This window comes from Castor canadensis, chromosome 2 (genome assembly GCF_047511655.1).
Source record: "Castor canadensis chromosome 2, mCasCan1.hap1v2, whole genome shotgun sequence".
Taxonomy (NCBI): domain Eukaryota; kingdom Metazoa; phylum Chordata; class Mammalia; order Rodentia; family Castoridae; genus Castor; species Castor canadensis.
The window spans coordinates 114,023,651-114,044,681 of record NC_133387.1 but is presented as its reverse complement, the minus strand read 5'-3'; the positions used below and the strand labels follow the sequence as shown (position 1 = coordinate 114,044,681).

The following is a 21,031-nucleotide window of genomic DNA, read 5'->3' as shown; positions in this document are numbered from 1 at the left end:
AGTGGTCCTTGACATCACTAATTTTACCTTCAGAAAGAGCCCAGAGCACAAGCCCAGGTTCTGAAACACAGCCCTCTTCTACTTCTCTCCTGGTGACCCACTGACTCCTGAGGGAAGGCCTCTTTTTGAGGTAAGATTTCAGATCAGTCCAAAGGACTTCTTTAGGCCCATTTCCTGGCTAAAGCAGTATCCTTGACCTTGGCTGTACATTAGGATCTTCCAGGAACATTAAAAAGTGCTAATCCTCGGGTTATACTACAGATGAATTAAATCAGAATATTTCAGGGTCAGGAGTAGGGTACAGTGTGTGTGAGAGGTGTAGTGTTTTCCAAATCTGAATCAACATTATCCATATACTAAAGTAACCTTAGTGTGTTCTTTCAGTCATGAAAATGAGGCAGTGTAGTAATAGGGAAAGAAGAAACATATCTTTGGTCACCACTCTCTTCAGCAAAAGGTCACCCCCTCATGTGGAATTCCTTCTTATCACTGTGGGTACCACCACTCAGTTGTAAATTGAGCCTCTTGGCCAGTTCACACTGGAAATGGTGCATGCTAAGTAAAGAAAGATCTGTCCTCAATCTGACCTCCCAGGTGAACTCCTCTACTTAAGATCTTGTGAGTATTGATTACTGTCATACATACAATTAAAGACTTGGGAATCAGCATAAACACATGCACAGAATAAGACCTTGTCAAGCAAAGACCACTCAGAATTTTTGCACTGTTTCCCCTTACAATCTATAAATTGCCCTTTGAACATAGATCAGTGCTTATGTACAACCTGGCCAGAGCCCACTGCTCTTTCTTTTTGGTGACCTTTTTCCTTTTTCTTTCAATAAAACTTTGCTACTGCTTTGCAGTCAGAGTGTCTATCCAATTCTCTGTTCAAGGACATAATGACCTGAGATTTGAATATCAAATAACTAACCAAGAGGAATAAGTAAGGTAAGATGTGCTACATCTCCGCCTGCACCAATACGGTCCTGGATTATTCTCTTAAAACTGAGAGCCTAAATGCTTTTTTGTATCTGAGGTTGAATTCCAGCACAACTTCCCCCAATCAGTCCCCAGCATGGGTTGGTCCTGTGGACCCTTCTCTCTTGATTTGAGGGCACCATTGAGGGAGAGCAGTAGGAGTGAGTGAATGAGTGGTTTGAGTGTGTTAATGGTTCCCTGTGTTTTATACTGCACATATTGCTTTCACCCTCCACAGCTGCCTCATCACATGTAGAAGCAACTTCTGGAGGGCAGAAAGCAAGGAAGGGACTTTCTCATGGCTTGCACAGATTAGGCTGGTTGGAAGCACTTGCAACCATTTGTTTTCATGCCAGGAAAGAAAACCTCTGATTCTGATGAACAATTTCATACAGGTCTGGAAACACTGGAGCTCTGGATCCTGGTTTTACAACACCACCAGAGCCAACAGAACATGGGCCAGCCAGGAGGCACCACTCAGAGCAACCCATTTCTTCAGAAGCTCAGGATTCAGAAGGCCACCAGGAAGATCATAAGCCTAAGAAGAAAGAGGAAAGTGTCAGTTCCCACCTCCAGGACTGTGCAAGTGTGTGGGACAATATCTATAAAGCTAAACAGAACACCATCTAGACCTAGTCACAGCTATTTTATAAATGTTAAATTTTATGTGGGTAGATTGCATAGATGGCTTACAACTGTAATCCCAGCAATACAGGAGGCAAGGTAAGGAACATTGTGGTCCAAGGCCAGTTCTGAGCAAAAAAAAGGGGGCCCTATAACATAAGATTTTTAGAACCAGAGTAGGCAGGAAGGAAGTTGCTAAATTTTATTGCAAATAACATACTATTATTCTCCTTTATGGCTGAGTAATATGCCATGGTGAATATATACCACATTTTCTATATCAGTTCATTGGCTGGTGGGAAATAGGCTGTTTCGATAGTTTTGCTGTTGTGAAGAGAGCTGCTAAAAATATGAGTGTACAGGCAATTTGACATAATGTTAATTAAATGTTAATTAAATTTCCTCATATCTACACCCAAGAGTTGTTCAGCAGAATGATATGGTAGACAGATGTTTAATTTTGTAAGATGCATCCATATGATTTTCATAGATGCATTAATATATGAACATCTTTTCATGAACTTTACTCATCGATGGACTTCTTCCAAATAATAACACATAATGCTATGTAAATAGATACTGTGCTGCTTTGGAAATACAGCAAATAAAGTCTGCTTGTTGCAGAGGAAAAAAACATTGAGAATTGGTTTTTTAAATACATATATATTTTTTCTCCTTTAGATTTTCTTTTTTTTTTATGTTGGCCATACTCATGTTTGAACTCAAGGCTGCTTACTTGTTAGTCAGGTGCTCTAACACATGAGCCACATACAAGACTTTTTAAAATTTAGTTGTTTGTCAGGCAGTGTGTCATATTTTAATTATAGACTTAAGGTAGACCTCCTTGGATGTCAGTCCTCTTACCTGTACCTCCCACATAGCTGGGATTACAGGCTGCACCTTTGCCTTGCAATTATGTTGGGATGGGGTTTCACTAACACTTCACATGAGCTGTCTTTGAACCTTGAATCACCCAATATCTGCCTGTCAAGTAAATGGGTTTATAGGTGTGAACCACTGAGTCTGACACTTTTTTAATATTCTCCATTCTCAGTGGGTTGAGTCCATGCATGGTTGAGGACTATGAATTAGGAGGGCTGACCACATACCACTTATCAGAAGAGGTTGCTGAAAGCCAAAGGGACAGATATCAGGACTCTGAGCATGTGTATCTAAGTATGTACTTGTAAAGTTTCTGACTTGTAGTCAGGAAAATTCCTAGAGCTTCCTAATTATGCTACAATAATTTGCTTGGCCAGCCTTTATATCCATAAAAGGACTTGATCCAAGTACTTGTGGACTCATCGGTAACCTGGATTGAGGACAAGTTGTCACATCGTGATACCCAATGCTTGTGAGATTCAAAGGGATCCTGCCAGACCTCCAACTGATTTCCCAAGTCCCTGAGTCATTTAGCAGCCTTCCAGTTCCAGCCACTGGAAGGGTAATCCAGGGCTTCCCCTAAATTAGGTAATTGAAAGCAGGTTGAGTGTCCAGCCCAGGACTGGTAGTTCTTGGGATACTATGGGATGTTGGGAGCCCCATGCTCCCAGTGATTTCTCAAAACTCCCACAAAGTGCAGCCCATTTCAAGATGAAATTCTATTCCCAGAGCTTGGACTGGTAGTGTCTGTGGACACTGAGGCAGGAGCCTGTGTGCAGAATCTGTGCTGGGTAGAAGTCACATGATTTAAACCCACCCAGGGAGGCTTGTGAGATCTCAGGGATGGATATGTGTGTGATCTGTGCTCATTGTCTGTACTCCTGAGATTTATTCCCATTTAGGATGATTCAGTGTGTCATAAGAGCAAAATCTCCATCCCCTGAATTAAAAAGAAATACTTTGGATAAGGAAATTCTTTTTAAATCCTGATTTGTGGAGTATTTTTATCCCACTTAGAATTTGCATTGGGTTAAGCATTATTCTAGGACTATTGGGATGACTTTATGGTTTCTTTTAAAGTCTTTTCATATGGAAATAAAGTCATTAACTCTTTAATTTTGAGACACTTCCATTCCCAGATGAACTCTGTCTGTATTTGGTCATCAATATATTTCTAGAGTCAACTTTCTAATCTTTTGCTGAGGAGTACTTGTGTCCTTTATTCTGATTTTCTTCTAATGTTTTCTCTGGTATTTTTGTCTAAATAACTTCTGGTAAATCTGAGTAAAAAGGAGTTGAGAAATGCTTTTGTCATTCCTACGTTTGGGAATATTTTATGTAGAATCACTATTGATTCTTTTTTAGATAGTTGCTATAATTCACTGATAAATGTATCTGTGCTTTCCGGTTGGTCAATAGACTTTTTTCATATTTCATTAGCATATTTGAGTTTTACAGGCTGTTTTCATCCTGACATTACACGTGTTTAAAATATATCTTGATTAGCCTCACTCATCCATCATTGTCCATCATCCTCCACTCCAGATCTCCTTTCTTAGGACAATTTCAACAGGGTTCTTTTCCTATTATCATATAAAATATGGAATAACTCATGAATCTGCATGTTATCCTCCTACAGAGGCCATGCTAAACCTCACAATTTGCCAAAATGAGCCATAGAGGGCTCTTAATCCCTTAAATGTGTTTGGTAAATATAGGAATATTCACATGTGTCAGTTTATCTTTAGTGAGCTATGTTAGGTTGTGTCTTGGGGAAAAATGTTAATTTTATCTGACCTTAACTTTCCAAAAATAAAACCATTTATTCCTTCATTAGCCTGTTATTAATTGTAGCTTTTTTCATAATGCTCTTTCTTTTACACCTGATATTGATCATTTGCATGTTTTTCTCTTTTTTCCCTTGGTCAATCTGGTCACAGATTTTTAAATTTACTTTGTTTTCAAGAAATGCAGTCTTGACTTTACCAAAACTGAACTTCAAGGTCTGGAAGAAATGAACCAATTCAGGTTGTAATGCACATGTTCATGGAAGCAATGCTAGGAATCTCTCTCTGTATCACTAGCTTTATCTCATACTAGCAAAATTGCCATGTCTTTCTTATCATCTCTTATGATTTCTCTTCAGCAAAATTGGAGAAGAGGGCAGAACAGGTTCTGCCTGGAAGCGAGGAGGTGGCAGCAAGGGGGGGGCAGGGTGTGGGGTGAGAGATGGCCCAAACAATGTATACACATATGAATAAATGAATAAATATTTTTAAAAAACTGAACCTCAGTGATTCCCTTAATCAAGCACCACCTGTGTTATTGTATATGACCACTTTCCAAAGACCTCAAATTGCTCATTCTGATAGCTAATGCCACACCACCCACTTATTATTTGTTTCTCTGTGGAGCTTCAACATGGAGCTTCTGACTCTGCCATTTTCTGTAACAAATGTCATTTCCAAAGACACTCAGTTTCTGCAATTGTTCCAGGATCTTGATAGCACCTCTGATCTCTAATCCAGGAGTTCTTAGTGGCCATATTACTGTGAAAATATATTTCATAATATTGAAATCAACATTTGCTTTGTGCAATGTGGACATGTGTGTAGTTCAGCATGCCTGACAAAGAATTTGTCAGCTCTTCCTACTTCCATACAAAAGAAAATGAGAACCCTGCCAAGATTACTCTTTTCCATGTGAGTCTCTGTGACTCTTACATTAACCCAGGAGGTGAAAGAACAAAATCATAAACAATATGCAATAGTATAACAACCATTTTAATATACAAAAATATTCAAGAGTAAAAATTAAAATTGGTAACCCAATCCCAATCTGTTAAATTTTTTCTTGCTTTCTTCAATGCCCCACTCCATCCTTGCATGTCATTTCCAGTCTAAACCCCCATCTCTTCCTCCCTAAGGTGCTCCAAGTCTTGAAACCAGGCCTGAAAATTCATATGAGGTTCAATGATATACTTGTTTCAGGCCAACTGAAGGAGATTTATCTGAGCTATCACTTTGAATTCCTGGTTCAAGAAAAGGAGAGGAATATCATATACCTGTCCCTTACACAGTGAGTGACTGAGCACCTCTTGCTTATGGTCTGGGGTCACCACTCTATTCCCTCCATCCCAGGCTTCTCACTCTTCTCATAGATGGGTTCAAACAGACACTCTCAAGAAGAGTCCTAGATTCTACCTCAGGACCCCATTTCCTACTAACAGCACAATCTCTGTGCAGCAACTCTTCTTCTACACCAAGAGGCAAGAACAGAGCTAAATATACTATGCAGTTCCCCACCCTGCTATTCCCATCAATGTGGACATTATCTGCTCACCTTTCTTCTCTTGTTGAAGTTGATATCTCCTCCCTAGAAGGCACAAAACCAATGTGTTTAGAAATGGCCCACCACATTTTAAGCATCCCTGTCTCTTAGTGAATTAACCAGCTGGTGAGGTACTCTACACCTGGGCTGAGGCTCAGTCAAGGGCAGTGGGAATTGGAGGCAGAGTTGCAGGGACTGTCTTTCCAAATCTGATATGAGTATTTTGGACTGAGCCTTCAGGTGAGACACCCAGATTGTCCCATGTGATCAGCTACGCTTGGAGGATGTGGCCTCAGTCTTCCACCATGTTCACCAGTTGAGGAACTAGCCAAACCCACCTGCAGCTGTTAGGTCAAGCAGCTCTGGGGACCCACCAGGTAGCATGGGTTTGGTGGTTAGCACAATGGATATCTCTGAGACTCTAATGAGTTGCTTGATGTCAGGGGTCAGCAAGGGCCATCTCCCACCAGCTTCTACTCCCCAGCAGTGGCTACATGCTCACTCACATGTAAAAGGCCTTTCTTCAGAGTGTGCTCCCTCATGAGGTCAGTGAGGAATGTCCCCAGATAGGGGATAGTGGCTTCAGATTCATACTGTGGCATTGGATGAGAGACAAGAAGGAAGGCCCTGCACTTGTAAGCTTCAGGATTGTCATCATGACCATAGACCCACCAGGACCTCCTACTGAGAGTAGACTATAGACCATAGACCACCTCTCCCCAGTGCTCCCCCTCCTGGCACCTGGGACCTCAAAATGATTCTGGTCATCTCCTATGATGGCATTTGGCAGATGTCCATGGTATGTGTGTCCCTTTCCAGCCACCTTCCCCATACACTCTATCAAGACATGGGGCAGGTGGCTGAAGCTCATCACTCTAAGATGTCAACTATTCAGGGCATGGAGCTGCCAGGGTCTGCAAGCCATGTGTATGGAGTAACTAGACAGTGGGGCAAGAAGAAGGGAGGACCGGGGGAGGTCTCTCTAGCCTTGATTAGGGGTGAGCCTACCATATGTCATGTTCACTTACCATCATCTGACATCTGTGGCCTCTCTTGAGTTTCTTCCACAGGGTGGCAAATTTGGATGTTCCACCCTGTAATGATTGAGAATGGACTTAGAAGTTCTCCTACCTCTCACCATTTACTCCACTAGTACTCCAACCCTAATTCTGGTGGTGTCCTGCATAGTTATGCCAATTCTCCTGCCACCTACAGAGCTCCACTACTCACTGTGGAGGATACCAATTTGATGCCCAGGATTCCATCTTTCCCTTTCCTCACCTGCAATATGCAGATGACCATATGCCTATCTCATGAAGAATGTAAAATCTCAATTCTCCTTTCCATTATTGCTGCCCTCACCCTGGCCTCATTTGACCAAATCCACCTCAGAGCTCTGCACATTCCTTTTTTGCTTTGGACCTCTCATCACCTCTCATGAGATCAGAACACCAGTCTCATCCTTGCTCTGATTATGGATGAGAAAACAGAGGATTAAGCAGGGGAATTGACTGGCACATTGTCTGCAGAAGGCCAAGCAGAAAAGATTTTTGGCTCCCATTGGGTAGTAACCAGGGTTCTGCCCTCTGGCCCCATGGTGTATGCCACATTTCCTAGCCAAGCTTCCCAACTATGAAAAAAAAAAAACCAAGATATCTCAGACACCTGCCTGTCCAATTTCCCTGGTGTCTCTGCCCTGAGGTGGAACCTGAGGCTGTATTAAATACTTCACATCTTCATGGAGCCCACTGTGATGTGCTGAGGCATAAAAGCCTGCTTTTGTCCACATGGGACTGAGATTTCCCCAGGGGCCATCTCTTGCTGACCATCATACCAGGGCAGTGAGAAAGTAACATTCTGCTTCCTCTTTTACATGGAAGCTTCTGGAGTGTATCAGAAGACAACCATGGTTATTTCATAGGCCCCTGATACTTCTCTGCTACTAAGGAACTCCAGGACTCCAAGGGTATGGTGTTCTCCAGCTGTTCCTCTGTGACCCTCAGTAGGTTCTGTTTCACAACAGTTTACAGAGGGGCACAGTGAACTCATATCACCATCCTGAGTCTATATGTTGGACTGAAGTGAGGCTACCTCTAAACCTGGCTGGTCCCTCGGCCCCACTGTTTCTCCACATCCCAGGGCAGGTATCACCTCAGGGATGTGCAGACCCCTCAAAAGTAGAGTATGTCTTGGTTTAAAGAAAGGATCTGCACTCCCTATGCCCACTCAAAATTCTGGGGGATGCTAAATGCCAGAAGGAGGCATTTACAACTGACTCTATTGGTTCCATCCACTCCGATTAAATAACCTACATGAGTCTACTTACAATCAATTAACTGGGGCCTCCTGTTCCCCAAATGCCCCTTAATATGTTTCAGCAATGAATTGATATTTCTTGCCTTCATCTTGATTGGACAGAAATTCAATTTTCAAAACCACTTTCAGTGAGGAACTAATTTCACCTCCCTTCTCCTCCCTCCATCAGCACACAGATTTCCATCTACCTTGATGAGCAATACTCTGTGAATGCACTTGTTGTTCTCTTTAAGGAAATTCTTTCTTATCTTCTGTAGAATGTCTAGACTTTCTCTGTAAGAAGACATAGAAGTGATAGGTTAGAGGAATGGGAAGAGGAATGAGTGTGAATCTATTTTCATTTATATTCAAGACTCAAAAGTGATGGGAGACCAGGATTGTAAATGATAGTACTGAGTGCTAAGGGTGCATGGCTTACAGCAGTACTTTCCTGTGGGTACAACCAGGGCACCATACCCATTTCCAACAATCACCTCTGCTTTGATTTCCCCTGAACAGAATCTTATGGCTACAGTGTAAAAACATGCTGGCAGCATCTACCAGATATCTATGAGGAGGAAAACCACAGATTTACTGACCAGGTCTCATGCACACAAGTTGCATCCACTCTAAGGCCTTACCCTCTGTGGTTTGCAACAGGGATCACAGAGGAGTGACAATTACCCCTGTGTACACATACTTTCTGAGGGAAGAGGTGCAGCCACCTGGAGACTTCTTTCCATGTGTTTTTCAGTTGATGAATGCCCTTGCTCAGAAGACCAGACAGGATGGCATAGAGTGAGGAGAAATTCTTGAGGATGTGACACTCCTATGGATGAAGACACTGCATGTAGAGCCCCTACTTGCTAATGACATGTCCTTTGGGTCTGAGACTCGCCTGATGATATGAATCATGGGGAGCTTCAGGAGAATGCAGAAGTTCCAGAGGTAAATAGTAGAAGACTAAGCTCACTCCAAGGACAGAGCATCAGGAGAAATTCAGTGCTGTGTTTGAGGGCTGCTAATGTCCAGCAAGTATAGCTCTAGAAAAGAGTGGCCTGTGTTTCATGCAGGGATTCTGACTATGGCCCACATCCTTTCAGAAAGAAAGGAGAAGAGAGTGAGCATGAGCCCATCGTACAGCATACCATGGCCCCCTGGATCCAGTGCTCCACTACCTTGGCCCTGTCTGTGCCCTTCATACACTTGTCCCTGAGGCAGGTGGTAATGACATTGTTGAACAGAGTGAAAATGGCATCAATGGTGGGTTTCAGATGCTTCTTTCCTGTCTTATTCTCCTGGGACCATATGTAACCACAGCAATGGTAGGGCAATACTTTCTTCAATACCTCCTGGGGAAAAGGTCAGTATTATAAGGCCCAAATACCAGAGTTCCCAGGTCCAAGATGAAGCACTGTGGTTGGGTGTAGAGTCTGAAAATAAGCCCACTCATACTCTGCCTGCCAAGACACTCACAGCTTCCATCAGGGTCAACTTCTCTGCCACAAGTTCAGGACTGAAAGCCAAGATATAAGGTTTCTCCTCACTTGATCTCATTTCTATAGGCCTAATGCTGGTGTTGTCATTGGCTTATGTGTCCACACTGGTGCTTGAGATGGCTCCAGCTGTGGAGTAGGTTTTAGTCCAAGCCCTGCATATGGTAAGAGAGCTGCAGAAGACAACATCCCCCAGGACACTGTCTTCCCTGAGTTTTTACAAATATAAATATGTCTTCCATCAGCCAGAGAAAACCCAGAAACTAACTCTAAACAGCTTTCCTCCCAGACCATTGCCCTTAGGTTCTCAGGTTGTTCCTTGCTTCTGGCCTGATGCAAGCAGTTGAACTTCCTTGATGTGGGTCCCACCCCAGTCCTTCCTCATGTGCTCTGTGTTTCTGCCCCGACCTCCTCACCCAAAGGTTCCACTTTGCTGATTTGCTGGTGCTCCAGATGGGTGAGTAGAATTCGGGCTAGACACTCCTCATCTAAGCCAGGCATGTTGAGATGCAGATTAGCAATTAGCTTCTTGAGGCATGGAAAATCTGGTGGTTGAATAAAATCTTCTACATACTTGTTCAGCCAGGTGCACAAGATGAAGGACAGTGCTCTTGGGGCAGACAGGCAGGAATGAGAGTGAGAGAACTTGCCTTCTCTCCTCCTAGATTTCTTAAAGCACATGTGTGAAATCTGGGCTCTTGTGCCTTCCCTGGTCTATTTAGAGTGTATTATACCATAGCTTAAGCCCTTAGCCTGTCCAATTAGTGGCAAGCCAGGTAATAAAAAGAGCTTCAGAGAACCTCCATAGGAGGGAGCCCTAGTCCTAAGGTGTGAGTAGCTCTCCTTGTCTTCATGAAAGCTCTATATGTTCCCACATGAGAGTCAGGCATGCTGACAAGTGGACTGTCAACTCCAAGATGACTTGTCCTCCTTTCTGGCTTCCACAAGGACTTGGTGTCACCTACTGGTAGTACATGCTGTCTCACTCTCCAAGACCTAGGTGTAGCCTGTCTTCCAATGATAATATTCTCTTGAAGAGTGCAGATTACCATGTGAACACTCACTGATTCCCCCCAGGGAATGAACTGAGTGTCCATTACTAAGTGTGGGGGTCTGAGGGTCTCACACTTTCTGTGTGACCCTTATGTGCACAGGTTGGTTAAGCCAGACAGGGATGGTTGTGGTAGAGATGATAGATTCTTACAGAGGCCAATTGTGAGACTCCAGCTTCCTTTGGATTCCCAGGGGATGCAGATACCACCCAAACCTCTTTGTCAGAAGATCTCTTTGATTTCTAGCTGTACGTGAAGCCATATACCTCATCCCAATAGAGTGAATCACAGAAGCTGTGAGATCCTCCCCAAGTCAAGATGCACAGATATCCCCACTTTCAGTAATGGTGCCCTCCCTCTTGTCCCGAAGTCCACTTACTCTTTGAGTTGTTCCCATGGTCCATCATTCCCACTGGAGTAAGGGAGGACACAGGCATATCTAGAGGAGACCAGGACAGCATCATATCTTCTGTACTTACTTATGACATCCAGTATTTCTGACTAACTCCCCACTGAAAGTGAAGCCAATGATGCCAGGATTTTTCCTGCTTTTTTTCATATGAAAAGACTGTGCCCATAAACGATATGTGTTTCCTATATATGTGTTCAATGAATGTGCCCAACCAGCTTATCTGTATGCATGGGGACCCATAGATCCATCTAGACGAGGACAATCCAGATAGAAAATGGAACCTTCTTCAAAAACCAGAACAATAAATTTCCCAAGGCCCTAGAATAGTGAGCCCTCTGGCAGAGAAGTTATTCATCAAGTTCGGGAAGTTGCACAGGACATTCCACAATGCTAGGCAGCCCACTTCCCAGGGCCAGGATCTGACAAACACTTCCATGGCTCATCCCACTGAGTCCTAGCAATATTTAGTGAGGGTGGTCTTATAAGCACTGCTGTCCTCATGATAATTTAAGGTCAAGAGAGGTACTGTCCATGTCTGAGACCTCAGTGGTGAAGAGTCCACAAGTACTGGAGGTGAGGCCTACCTATTGAACTGCAGGTTTAGGACTTGATGCATGTTGGCAAAACTTCAGTAGGTAAACAGGAAAATGATGAAATATGATGGATCACCAAAGAGGAAAGAACATACCAGGTGGTCCACAAGAACTTCCAATGTGCCTGACTTGAGTGTTCCTGCCTTGCAGGGGTTAGCTACAGTTGGGGCCAATTCCTTTTCACTCTGGGTTAGAACAAAATGTTAGAGAATTCAATATGGAACCAGTACCAAACTGGAAATGTCTCTTAGTCAGTCATACAGTGAAGTGAAAACAACCCAGAGAGAATTCACTTCTACACACACACACACACACACACACACACACACACACTCACTCACACATAGGAGAGGGTCTTGATACTCCCTGAAATCTCAGAGATATGGGCTATTCTACATTAATGCATTCACCAGACCTGTATTGTCTTTGGCATCTTCTGGGAAAATCCCCATAGGTGACACGGGTGAGGGGTGACCCTGTGTGTCATGACAGGGTCAGCTGCCAGGGACAGTTGACATGATGGGACAAAGGTACCACCTTCAGTTGTCTTCTGGTCAGAGCCTTCACAATACTTGACACAGCAAGAGAACATACTGGTCTCTCTAACGTCTGTAGTAAAGTGACTTGGCCTTGACTCTTGAGGAGATTAGGTGCTTGGTTACAAGGGTTCCAAGTTCAATTTGCCCATTGTTACAGAAGTGAGGTCATCTCTGGAGGTCCCATCCCTGAGCCACTTCCTCAGAAAACACTTCCCAGGACTATTGATTGACTTCTCCACAGAACATGAGGAAAAGTGGACACAATGACACTCCTACTGCCTTCAGTCAGAACTGACTGCATTCAGCACCTTAGCGTTCAGAAAACATGACTGGTATCTGACTCATCCTGTCCTTCCAGTTGGATGTATGAAACACTAGAAGTCATTGTGCCTCTCAGCCTCCCCAATCTCCCCACTTGCATTATGTAAATTAAATTAACATCTTTTTCTTAGGATGTCACAAGTTGTGACACATTCTATATGCCCTATGAAACATAAGGGTTGGTGTCATTCATTTCTAAAACAGTAACATAGAAATGGGGCATTTACAAGAATGATAGTGTCAAAGAATAAAAAAACATATCAATTGTGGTAGTCATCATTATAGTCCCAGAGTTGCAGAGGGTGAGGTAGAAAGATAGCTAGTTCATGCTCAAGTGAGCTACATAAATATACTCTCTCTCAAAAAGGGAAAAATATGTAAACACATATTCACACAGAAAGACAAACACATTGGAACCAACAACCTACCCAAGGTGACCCTATGTCCTCCAATCTTTTCTCTGGAAAAAAAGTTGCTGGTAATACTCTCAAATGCTTGTACAGATGCAAGAGGTTTGCACAAGTGGTGTTGGTTCTCCAGCACCACTCTATAAACTTAACACACAAGTCCCTGGTCTGAATCGAACCCATTCACCAGGGACTGGGACCAAGCATGTCAGACCTCATCCACGGTCAATGAATTATAGGCATATGTGTCAAATGAAGATAAGGGCATGCAGATCCCAGGACTGGGAAAAATGAAGGGGCTTGGGCTGAGGTTGATGTAGGTGTCATATGTTCAAAGGTCTTTTGGCGGTCCCCTGCCTATGGGGTCAGCACAGCACTAAGTACCAACTGGTTGCTGAAGAATCTTGATGAGTTCAATTCTTAGAAAAACTAGAACCAATAGGAAAAGGGGAAAATGTGAATCCATGGCAACCACATGCTATGTCCTCTGGATACATTCAGTACAAACACAGAAGTTCTCCATCACAGTAGGACTTACTTCTGGATAATCCATGAACAGATGCTGTGCTCATTTGAGTGCAGAGGCAAAGCCTCAGTTTCCTCAGAATATTTTGCCTTATGTTTAGTTATAAAGAAGCCCAGACTGAACAAAGACAGGTCCTGGATTCTGCCATTTGTATATGCATCTGGAGCAGCATCAGAAGATCCACAGCAGGACCTGACCTCCATTGTGGGAAACAGATGGGGTTGAGATGGATCTCTGTGTGTCATGAACGTGGATTGAGAGCTGATCTTATATTTTGTATCTACCTGACTTTCCCTCTGTTCTTGCCATGTTTAGTACACAAGGGAAGGTTCTGTTATCTGTGGCAATGCACATCCTGGGGCTCTGGGCTGCTGTTACAATGGTTTCATGAACTCCCTTGTGGCTTGCTGCCATCTTTCTTCAGCTGTGTTCCTGCAGCTACTGCCCATAACCATTTGCCCCTGGCATCCCAGGCTGCAGGAGCTTGTGCACCTGGGCAATGAAAGATGGTCTCCTGATAACTGTAGCAGCCATGTGGAAGAGCATGTCTAGCTGAGGGCAGTTAGCAGCTCAAATCATTTTGGAGGACCTTTAGTTGTTAACAAGGAAGGATCCAGAATGTGTCCAGGAGAAAACCATGCTTGAATTCTGTGTTACAGGAAACCCTGTTGGATGGGTTAGATTCAAGTTGTGTCTGGTTAGAAGAGTTGACCTTGCCTTCTTCCTCACTTGTAATTAAGCAGAAGAGAGCGCCTTCAGTTGAGGTTCAACAAAAGATTCAAGAGACACAATTTATAGGCATATCCTCCACATCAACTTCATTCTAAGGAAGAATCTTCTCATTGCCTCCTTCAAGGGCAAGGTGGATACTACCTTCCACCGTTGGTTGATTCTCATGTTTGCTTTTTAGAACTTTCTGAATTTGTGGGAATTGTTCTGGACTCCAGTGATGTTGCTCCTATATAGAATTAACTGCTTTCCTGTGCAACTCTCTCCAGTTCCCCTCCAGAGAGATATTCCTTGGATTCTCAAACCCTTTTGGAGAGGGATTTCTATGCTCTCTCTGAAAGTTTTCTAGCACTTTTGAGCCAAGGATCTTTCTAGATGAGTATTCTGTTTTTGCTGCCTCCCTTGTAGCTTTACAGCATTAATCTCTTCTCACCACTCCCCTGTCTGGCTACCACTGCCCTCAGCTTTCCCACAGGTGCTGTGCCAATAAAGGTTAGGGATGTCCTTGTGATGAGTTAGTCTGGAGAATGCAGATATGCACAAAAACAACCAACATGAGGTGTACCCCACCTGCAGTTCATGACACTGATCTCAGAATCACTCATTGCTGTCAAGACCCTCCTAGATGTCCACAAATCCTCTCCCATCTTCCTCTCCTACTTTGAATTCCTCATCCTTCATATACTCTGGTATAGAACAACCATTCATATAACAGGGCCAGGGCAGGGTCATTCCTGTGCTATAATGTTCTCCAGACAGAAATTTGGGGTGGCATGTATATTTCTATTCAGTAGGGGCTTAGCATGCAGCTTATGAAACCAGGTCTCCAGAGGAAGAATTGCAGGAAGGAAGACACCAGTTATCCCTGCAGAAACAGACAGTCCAGAATGAAATCCTTCCTCTCCAGAATAGTGTGCTTTGGGTACAGAGGATGAGTTTTTATGGGTTAGGGCTGTAGAAGAGGTCCAGCTCAGGAAGGCTGGGGGTTGATTTTTATTTTATAGGAGGTGTATTAACAGTTAAAGCTGAACCCCTCCCCTTTCCAGTTTATGCTACTCCAAATAATAAACCTTAGGGCTTCCCTTAGTAATACACAAGGTATGGTAGTAAATGGTGTCCCTGAGTCCAAGATGTGCTGGTTCAGAGGAATATGCATTCATGCAGTGTTCCTCAAAACCAGTGCTATTACAACCAAGTTCCTGTGGAATCCTCAGAGAAAGGAGCTACCACAAGCTGTCAGCTTTGCAGGAGGTTTATTCTCCCAGGTGACTTGTGTTCCAAACATGATGCAACACTATTCTTTCCTGAAAACTCCCACTGTTTGACCACCTGCTATGGATGTTTGAGCTGGGGAAGCTTTGTCTCTATCAGCCATTAGGCAGAGTACAGTCATCTCAGTACCCAGTGGTACCTGAGGAAATTCTGGCCACCTAGCTGGTGATTAGAGTCCAAGTGATCCTTTTTCAGGCACTCTTGCACCAAGAGACCCTACATTCCTAATCACCATCACCCCACATGCATTCAGTTTACACCCTGGATGCTGACCCAGAGTTGAATAAAAAGGTCTGAACAATATAGATATCATACACTCTTGCTACACTGACAGCATAAAGGTTTTTTTCTCATTTCTCCTTTCCTTTATTTGTGATTTTACTCACCTGAGGAATGTACTTTTGGTGTCTGCTTTCTCCTGGAAAATGGTGACCAAATGAACACAACTGTCTGCACATTGTCTCTTTCTGGGACAGAAGATGCCTGGAAACACATGAAGGAACCCCACAGAAACTTTTCTGGAAAAATGATCTGGAGACCCTGCCATCATCTCCACACTGGTGATGGATCTTCTGTGGGCTGCTGATAACCAGGGCTATCACACAATATTTTTAACACTCTGTGAGATAGATAGTCTTGATTTCCAACTTATTTAAGTTGAGATACACCAAGACATTAGTAAAGTACACTCTGGTTGTTTCTCTTAGTGCATTTCATGCACAATTAGATCATGAAACCTCTACTCATCATTGGTTTAATCTATTTATGGAATCAAAGCTTGTACATACTATTGCCAGACTGTGGAATAGTGGGAGGGAGAGCCTAGCAGGAGAGGCAAGTCTAGGTAGGCATGCCTTTCAAGGTTATATCCTGGTATTGGCATCATTCTGTTACTCTGTCCTCATACTGGTCACAATGTGGTGAATAAGATGCTCAGAGACCTCAAGGGTCTCTTTACAGCAGAATCTGTGGGCCAGCAAAGGGACTCTAACTCTGCCCTTCTAACTCACATACACCAGGGTGAGGGAAAGGCTGTAGCCTGTGCCATACAGGCACCCTGTTCAAGGAAAGGCTACCTCCAGTACTGCAGGCATCCTGGACCCTTGAGCTTTCTAGGCCATCCATACACCTGGGGTTTAGGGACAGACCACAGTTGCAGCATTACAGCCAGTGATTGGGAGGACCTATTCCCTGGAAAAATTTGGGATGGGTGCATGCCTTGGCTTTGACCCTGCTGACACCGGGAGCCACCCAGACACACAAGCGTTGAGAACAGTCCAAGGCCTCAGCAGTGCACACTCCTAAGTGCTGTGACAGGTTGCAGCATTTATCCTACATACAGCCAGAGACCTCAAGTGACCTCTTCTGTCCATACATGTAAGGGTTGGGAAAAGGTCACAGCTTCAACCAGGCAGACACCAGGACTCCTCTAATGTCCTCTACACCTGCAGTCATCCTGTGTACAGACAAGCCACTGTGTTCCCCTTGCAGACACCTAAAGTGGAGGAACTGTGAGTCTCTGCATGAAAACTTCTGTATCTCTTCAACATCCCATGCCCTCCAGGCACATGGAGTCTGCCAGCATCCTCTGTCCTGTAGACACCTGGAGATGGGGAACAGAATATGACTTCATCTCTGTAGATGCAGGTGCACCAGGAATAGTCTATGCCCTCTGCCCTTAGAAACTAGAATGTGGGGAGATGCTGTGTCCTTTGATATGAACACAAATGGGGATCCAGGAAAAAATGCATCACCTCTGTGTTGCAGATACATGGGAGTCAGAGACAGTCACCAGAGCCCCACAGACAGACAAATATGGGGAATAAATCAAGGCCTCCATTCTGCAGAAACCTGGAGGAATTCAGTGACCTTTACACCCCAAACACCTAGGAATAGAAACCACAATAAATCCTCTACCCTGCCTACTTCTAGAGTAACGAAACTGTTCACTGCCTCTGACCCATAGGCACCTGAGACCAGGGGACACAGTGCAATCTATTCTCTGCAGATACCTTCATAGTGGAACACATCATGTCCTTTGTCTTGCAGATCCCCAGGTCACAATCTGTGACCTGTACACACCTGGTCAAGAAACAGGTCATGGACTGCCCTGTACACAACAGAACCAACAACTAGCCTCTACCCTGCTGACACCATGGGATGACACAGTCTGGCTTCTTCATAACAGTACGCTGAGCCAAGGATAGTCTTCAGTTGCTGCCTTACAGATACCTGGGTCAGAGGACAGGCTATGACTTCTGCTTTTTAAGCACACATAGGCCAGACAGGAGGCAGATGCTGGCATAAAAAAATTGACCTGGAAACAATTGCCACTGCTCTGGAGACACACAGAGTCATCAGGGCCTCTGACATACAGACTCCCAGAATCCTCTAGCACCTCTGCCATTAAGAAATGCAGATGCCAGGGAGAAGACAAAGCCTCTGCCCTGAACACACCCAGGAAGCAGGAATGGGCTGAGGCCTCTGCACTGTAGATATTTAGACTAGGAACAGACCATAGCCTCCCTCATTCAAATACCAGAGCCAATAAGTGATTTACAACCTCAAGACACCTAAGGGAAGGACAGGATGAGTTCTCTGCCATGGATACAACTGCAATCCAGGCACAGGCCACAGCTTCTGTCCTGCAGACCTCTGGAACAGGATAAGCTTCAATCACTGTCCTGTACAGAACTATAGGCTGGTGAGATAATGTAGTTTCTGCCATGAACAATGCAGGGTGTTGGGAGCATAGCTTCGGCCATACATTTGTGCTAAGAGGACACAGCTACACCTGAGTAGATACATGGGGGCTAAGTATTGGATGTGACATTTGACCTGCAGAAAACCAGAGACAGTGATTTGGCATTGACTCTTCCTTAGAGACCCCTTGCAGTCAGGGACATGATACATTTTCTCACCTGCAGATATTCTGCACACTCAAGTGGCCTCTGTCTTCCAGTTACCCTGAGAACAGGGACAAAATTCAATCACTGCCCTGCAGACACACTGGGGGTGGCTAACATCTTAGTCTTCTGCTCTGAGGACAACTGTGGTTAAGGATAATCTGCAGCTCTGTTTTCCAGACACCTATGGGCCAGAGGCAGGCTGCAGATACCTGAAGATACCCAGTCCTGAAACAGTGTGCAACCTATGCCCTACAGACGTCTGGATCCAAACAGATATTCAAACTCTTCCAAATTTCTTCAGGATTCTCTTTGCTCTCTCACCATCTAGTGGGTAGGATTCCATGGCACAGTAGGAATTTTATTGCAGAATGAGCAGCTTCCCTAACACAAGAAAATTATGCTGATATCCAGATCCTGTGCTGGGTTGATCACTAGAAGGCAACATGGGGTCATAGGTGATACTGACATGAAAGGTTCTGATGGAGGGAGAAGTGTGACTACGTGACTGGAGTTATTTGGGGAGAATGGTATATTCACAACTCAAAGTGTGTTCTGAAAAGAGCAGAAACATCTGTACTAGAAGCTGTGGGTGATTCAGAGGCCTCTGTTGCTCTACCATCACCTCCTGCTGGCACTTTTGTTTACCACAAGCTAGAGTGCACTGTTCCCTGAGGGCTCAGACTTCTGATCACAGTTTCCCAGCTAGTGCTGAGAATATTTGCATTTGCATCTGCCCCTCCTCTGAAGCAAGTTTACCTTGGAAGGACTTGACTCCAGAGTTAGCACCCAGGAGTGGGCCACCACCACCACAGACAACTGGAATCATGGTGCCTGGAACTGGAAGTCTTCTTCCTTCCCTTTCTCATTGTCCTTTCTTCCTTTCCTTCCTTTCTTCCTTCCTTCCTTCCTCCCTCCCTTCTTTCTTTCTTCCTTTTCTTTCTCCCTTCACGTATTCTTTGTCTTCTTTCTCTACTCCTTCAATTTTCCTTTCTTTCCCACCTACTGTTTTATCTTTGAGAGTTTGAGTTATTTAATTTGTAGGTTTTGCTAGTGTTTTATTTTTGACACTTTAAGACTTATAAAATGATTCCATACTTATAAAAATGAAAAATAAAAATAAGATAATAGGAAAGCCTTTCTGCCAGCAAAGGTTCAATGTTCTTGCATCTCTCTCTCTCTCTCTCTCTCTCTCTCTCTCTCTCTCTCTCTCTCTCTCTCCCTCCCTCTCTCCCTCTCGCTCTCTCTCTCTCTCTCAGGTCCTGAATGAAGGGTTGGTACCAGTGGTAGGAAGGAGGATGTGTGGAAAGTTGTAGGAGGGCAAATATGGTGCAAATACTGTGTACACATGCATGTGAATGTAAAAATGACTGTGTACTCCCTATAAAAGAATTAATATAAAATTCCTAAATCAGATGAAAGCACAATAAGAAAGGCACTAAAGGAAAATGAAGAAAAACAGAGAAGATGAACTAATTTGGGTTATAATCCATATATACCTGGAAATATCACAAGGAAATTCCCTGTATCATGTTTTCTTCCTCAAGATTGGAGAATAGGAGGGCAGAACAGGTCCTGCCTAAGGGGAAGGGGTTGTTGGCAGCAATGACAGGGGGAGATGGTGGGGAAAAGGGATAGGCTGGTTAGTACAGTGCAAAAACTGTGTACAACTGCATGTAAATGCAAAAATGATACCAGTTGAAACCATTCCAGGAGTGAGAGAAGGGGAGAAAAAGGAGAGCAGTGGAGGGGGTGAATTCAAGTATGATATATTTGATACATGTAAGAAATTTTGTAAATGTCACAGTGTACCCTCACACACACAACAATGAAAACTTATTAAAACTGTTCCAGGAATGGGGGAAGGAAGAATAAAGAAGAATGTTGATGGGAGTGAATGCAACTATGAAATATTTGAAATATTGTTAAGTTATAAACATTCCACAATGTAACCCCAGCACAACAATAAAAAATATTACTGAAACTAAAGAGGAAAAGTTTTGCTATTTTTGTGTCAGATATATCACAATAAAATCAAGGATGTGAAATCAAAAAATGTAAATCCTCCACTCCATATCTGAGATTTTGTGTTCTCATTGCCAAGACTACATATAACCAATGTCCATGTGGAAAATGGCATATGTACATCGTAAACTCTCCAGACAATACTCAAGTAAGTGAAAAAATATATATAAATAATTACAGGTACTAAAACTTTCCACAATTTAAGTAGGAAATACAGTAACTGAGTAATTGATAAAAAGCTCTCACAATCTTGTTACCTGGGACTCATGGACCTCTGCCTTTGTGCCTTATGTGTAAATATACATATCTTGCATTGGTGCAATGATGATGTTCAGACCATATTTTCCATGATTAAAAAAATAACATTATCTCATTGTTATTTCATGGGTTTCTATAGATTTCAAGTGATCATTTCTAATGTATGCATTATGTTCTCTTTGGGGGATATAGTAGTATAAGCATAATGATTTTAGTTAATACATTATGCAACAGTTGCCCAAGGTACTATCCATACCTAATAATCTCAGTTCATGCCATGTGAATTCAGCAATTTGGAAACAGTCTTCTATAATGGACCTGATCACAAGTTACCTGGGGGCACCTCTGTGAGAAACCCATTTGTATTGGGTTTTCCATTTTTTAAT

General features: G+C 43.4%; 2 pseudogenes; one reads left to right on the top strand and one right to left on the bottom strand.

The window, feature by feature from the left end:
• Window positions 1-21,031, top strand: part of LOC141418137 (ral guanine nucleotide dissociation stimulator-like) — a 502,720-nt pseudogene that overhangs the window by 456,765 nt on the left and 24,924 nt on the right.
• LOC141421062 (U6 spliceosomal RNA) lies at window positions 4,079-4,171 on the bottom strand (annotated as a pseudogene).